The following is a 5626-nucleotide window of genomic DNA, read 5'->3' as shown; positions in this document are numbered from 1 at the left end:
CCTTCACTAGTTTATTCTTTATTGACTAAATGAGGAGAATTTGGGCCCACCTGGGAAAATAGTCAATGATAATTTTTTTCGTCTAACATAATAAATTCATTCTAACATAACCACTTGCTAGTCTTCTTACCCCCTCCTCAGTACCTGGTCAACATAGTTCTGGTATCTCCAACATTCTATAGGACATTCATCATGTCCAAGCTTCAAGAATCCATCCTAGCCTTATATGAGGACTAGTTTCACATGTACTTACTATCTGTGTAATAACATATATCCTATCCCACCTAATATTTTACCGACCTTGATATATTACCACTTAAACAAATGTTTCCTAGTTTCTGCATGTATGTTTTAGACAGAAAGCACAACTTCTTCCTGGACTGTGGTATTTCCTCTCATATAAGAGAGAGCATTTTCCCACTTGAGCTACACTGAGAATTGGGGCAATAAAGGTAGGTGGCAGTGATCTTGAGAAGAAAAAGCGCTATCCTGAGAAGCATCCATCTCCAAAGACATCTTTTATTATTTCCAAGCCAAGGAAAGCTGATCTCATCTAGTGAATGAGAAGGGAGATCTACATTTTCAAGCATAGAAAATTCAACAGTATTTGAATGTTCAAGATTTTCAGAAGCGGAAACTCATTTACCCCCATCCCAGGTCACAGAGGCCTACTTCTTTCTTACTAGAGACCCTGACTTTCGCACAGGAGACCTGTCAAAGATGAGAGTTCAGGCTCCTTTGCAAGTTCTGCCATTCTTATGATTAAATCCCAAGCCTTCTTTTCAGCACACTCTGTCATTCAGCTATAGAGGATATGGATAGCACTAAATATTGCCGAGACTTTCACAGCATGTCCTGAGTAAATATTTGGCTGAATTGGAGCTGTCATTGTTTTTCTTCAAGACACTAAGACAGTTAACAAAAGCCAGGCAAGTACTACGATTCTTATAATTATCTTGGCACTCACAGATGTCAAACACTAAAGATTTGACCTAAGCCGATTCTTCTTTTTCAGATGAATTATTAAAGAAAATATGGTATATATTCAATGGAATATTATTCAACCATAAAAGGAAGAAAATCTTGCCATTAGCAACAACAAGGATGAACGTGGAAAACACTATGCTAAGTAAAACAAGTCAGACATGAAAAGACAAATATATGATCTTGCTTACATGTGGAAGCTAAATAATCAACCTCATAGAACCAGAGAGTAGAACTATGTTTGCCAAGGGCTTGGCAATGCAGGAAATAAGGAGTTGTCTATCAGAGAGTACAAACTTTCAGTTACAAGATAAATAAATTTTGGGGTCCTAATGTACAGCATTGTAACTATAGTTAATAATATGGTGCTGTATACTTGAAATTTGTTGAGAGTAAACTATGAATGTTCTCACTACACATAGAAAAAAAAGGTAACTATGTGAGGTGATGGATGTGTTAATTAACTCAATTGTGATAGTCATTTCACAATGTATTCATGTATCAAATTATCACATTGTACACCTTAAATATATATTTGTCAATTATGCCACAATAAAGCTGGAAAAAAATAAAATAAAATAAAATAAAAATGGTAGCTTTAAGTTCCGTCTTATCCCTTTCTCCTGTAACTTTACTTTTTCCTCCAACCTTGCTATATATATTTTTCATGAGTTCCCTCAGCCTTATTATGTTATTCTCTAATCTCTCTTCTTTTTTATTTTCAAACTTTAACTATCACCTATTCATCTACATTTCAATGCTCTAGATTCCAGCCCTTCATTTCCACCTCCTACACATCTCAGTTAGAAATGCTAAAAGCAATACAAGCACAACACATCCAAAATATGTCCCTTTCCTTATTTCTGTCTGGGGCATACTCTCTCAATCCTCAGATTTAAAATCTTAGAATTGACATCTACCACTCACTTAACCTCATATCCAGTAAGTTTCCAATTATTCTCTACTCTGAGGTTTCTTTTTAAGTTTTCACTCGACTCTTATTTCTCACTATGTCTATTCTTCTTCTTCATGCCTTCGCTTCCACCAATTAGGAGGATTGCAAAAGCTCTCTAATGTATCTCTCTTCTCAAATACATCTCTGATTCAGACACATTCTTCTAAATGCTTTTGATGACTAACCCATAGTCATTTACATAATCTCTAACATTTATATAATACATCCTACATGCATGCATAATACTTCCAGATACTGTTCTACAGTCTTTGCATTTGTTAACTTATTTGATCTTTATAATAGTTATTATTTGCATTTCATAGATGAAGACTTGAGGCACAGAGAGTATAAGTAAGTTGCCTTAAATTATTTATCTAAGAACAAACAAATCAGATTTGAAAGATACAGCCTGGTTTAAAAGTCTGTGCACTTAACCACTATACAAAAATGACTCATGGAGGCAACATAGAACCAATGACTACAAAATAAAACTATAGTATTTCAGATTCTGTATAACTTTTTTCCACAATACTTTTCAGAACTAATTTCTATTTTAAATAATTTATTTAAAATTTATTGTCCTAAATTTTTAATAAACATTATTTTATTTATGCTTCCAATGCCCCCCCAAAATTTTGATATTTATTACCATTATTTTTTTCAGTTGAAGAAAGTGAGATTTAGAGAGGAGATATTGTTTCTATAACGTCCCATGGCCAGTAGATCACAGAGTTGAGAATTAAAATTATCACCACCTGCCTCCTAAGGTGATGCTTGGGTAAACTTACCATACTGCATTTATTCACACCTTATATTAGAGAAATCGTGAACTATTCACCATTCATATATGCTCCTCAATGCCCAGCCTCCATACCATTGCTTACATTGTTTCCTTTAAAGAAAATGCATTTTATACACTTCTGCAGGTCCAAACCCTGCTTATTCTTCAAAGCTTGTATTTAATAACTCCTCCTTTATGAAGTTTTTTTTTTTATTGTTATTTTAATTAGAAATAGTCCATCCATCAACTGGACTCTGAACCTCCCTTATGCCAGTATCACTGTCTAACCTGCATTTTTTATTTTTCAATTATGGTTGAAATTAATATTATTTTATATTAGTTTTAGGTGTACAGCATGGTGGTTAGACATTCATATAATTTATAAAGCGATCCCCCAATAAATCTAGTACCTACCCGGCACCATATATACTTATTGTAACATTATTGACTATATTTCCTATGCTTTATATCTTAATGACTACTTGTAACTATCAATTTGTACTTTTTAATCTCTTCACCTTTTTCACATTGCTCATCAACTCCCCTCCCATCTGGCAACCATCAGCTCGTTCCCTGCATTTATGAGTTTATTTCTGTTCTGTTTGTTTGTTTTCCTCATTAGATTCCACATAGAAGTGAAATCATGTAGTATTTGTCTTTCTCTGTCTGATTTATTTCAGTTAGCATAATAACTTTCAGGTCTATCCATGTTGTTGCAAATGATAAGATTTCATTCTTTTTTATGGTTGAGTAATATTCCTTTGTATATATTTACTACCACCTCTTCTTTATCCAATCATCTGTTTATGGGCACTTAGGTTACTTCTATGTCTTGGCTATTGTAAATTATGTTGTGATGATCATAGGGGTGCATATACGTTTTTTATTAGTGTTTAGGATTTCTTTGGATAAATGCCCAGAAATAGAATTGCTGGGTAATATGGTAGGTCTATTTTTAATTTTTTGAGGAAACTCCATACTGTTTTCCATTGTGGCTATATCAATTTGCAATCCCACCAATAGTGTATGAGACTTCCCTTTTTTTCACATCCTTACCAATACTAGTTTATTGATTTATTGATAATGGCCATTCTGACAGGTGTGAGGTGATATCTCATTGTGGTTTTAATTTGTGTTTCTCTGAAGATTAGTGATGCTGAGCATCTTTTCATGTGTCAATTGGCCATCTGTATGTCCTGTTTGGAGAAATGTCTATTCAGGACCTTTGCCTTTTTGTTAAATTGGATTATTAGTTTTTTAGTGTTAAGTTGTGTGAGCTCTTTACAAATTTTAGATATTATAGAATGTATCAGTAGTGAATATCTTCTCCCACTCAGTTTGTTGTCTTTCTGTTTTGTTGATGGTTTCCTTTTCTGTTCAAAAACTTTTTAGTTTGTTATAGTCCCATTTGTTTATTTTTTCTTTCGTTTCTCTTGTCCAAAAAGATACATCAGAAAACAAATATATTACTAAGAGCAATGTCAGAGAGTTTACTGCCTATGTTTTCTTCTAGGCGTTTTATGGTTTTGGTTCTTACATTTAAGTCTAACTCATTTAGAGTTTATCTTTGTATATAGTGTAAAAAAGGTGGTCCATTTTCATTTTTTACATGTGTCTGTCTGATTTTCTCAACACCATTTATTGAATAGACTGTCTTTACCCCATTGTATATTCTTTCTCTCTTTGTCATAGATTAATTGACCATATAGGCATGGGTTTACTTCTGGGCTCTCTATTTTGTTCCACTGATCTCTCTTGTGGCCCGGCAGCCTTGTATGTATGTAGCGTTATTATTGATATTAATGTGTGTTGATGTTGACCGTATTGTGTGTTTTAATGCCAGACCATGCTGTTTTGATTACTATAGCCTTGTAGTATAGTTTGATATCAGGTATTATGATACCTCCAACTTTCTCAAGATTGCTGTGGTTATTCAGGGTTGCAGCTCCATATAAACTTTAGGATTATTTGTTCTAGTTCTATGAAAAATGCTGTTGGTATTTTGATAGGAATCACATTGAATCTATACATTGCTTTGGATAGCATGGACATTTTAACAACGTTAATTCTTCCTATCCATGAGTGCAATATATGCTTCCATTTATTTGTGCTGTATTCGGTTTATTTCTTCAATGGCATAATTTTCTGAGTACAAGTCTTCTACCTCTTTGGTTAAATTTCTTAACAAGCATTTATATTACATGTATTTATTCCCCTATTTATTTATTCTCCTTAAGAAAAAGAATTTTTTTCTATCTTACCTTTGTAGCTTCCATAGCATCAAGTATGTCTATAATATTTTTGGAGAATTAATTTATTTTTATAGCAATTAGCCATCAGGAGGAGAAAATTATTTTCATTACCCTTCTAAATAAACATGTCTACATGCAGAAATAAAATATTTGAAGAGAAATAAAATATAACACAGGCCAAATAATTTATAACAATTAAATTATTAATTGCCTAAACATAATTTATTGCCAAAAACTGGCCATTGGGCAAGAAACATAAAAAGGTGTTCAGGCACTTTATTTTAGAGCTTGAGAATATAGTTGCTCTACTCATTCACCAAGTATTTGTGGCATCTCCACTGTGTGAGAGGCACCATGAGGGATGCTGTAGATACTACAATGAGCATTGCCAAGATGCCATCCCTGAACTTAGGATCACTATAGTGGAAAAGACAAATGTTAATAAAAAGACCACACAGAAACAGAAAACATTGCAATTACAATAATTCCCACAAAAGAAATTTCAAATAGAAGATTTGAAAAAACTGTAGAACACAGGACACTTTTGTTGAGTTCTGAAGCATTTGTTGCAGTTAACTAGAAGACAAGGGGAAAGGAACAGTATTCTATGCAGAAAATCTACAAAGGGTCAGTGAAGTGCCTAGAGCAATGAAT

This window comes from Pteropus medius, unplaced genomic scaffold, assembly GCF_902729225.1.
Source record: "Pteropus medius unplaced genomic scaffold, Ma_sr-lr_union100, whole genome shotgun sequence".
Lineage (NCBI taxonomy): Eukaryota > Metazoa > Chordata > Mammalia > Chiroptera > Pteropodidae > Pteropus > Pteropus medius.
This window is presented reverse-complemented; position numbering follows the sequence as displayed.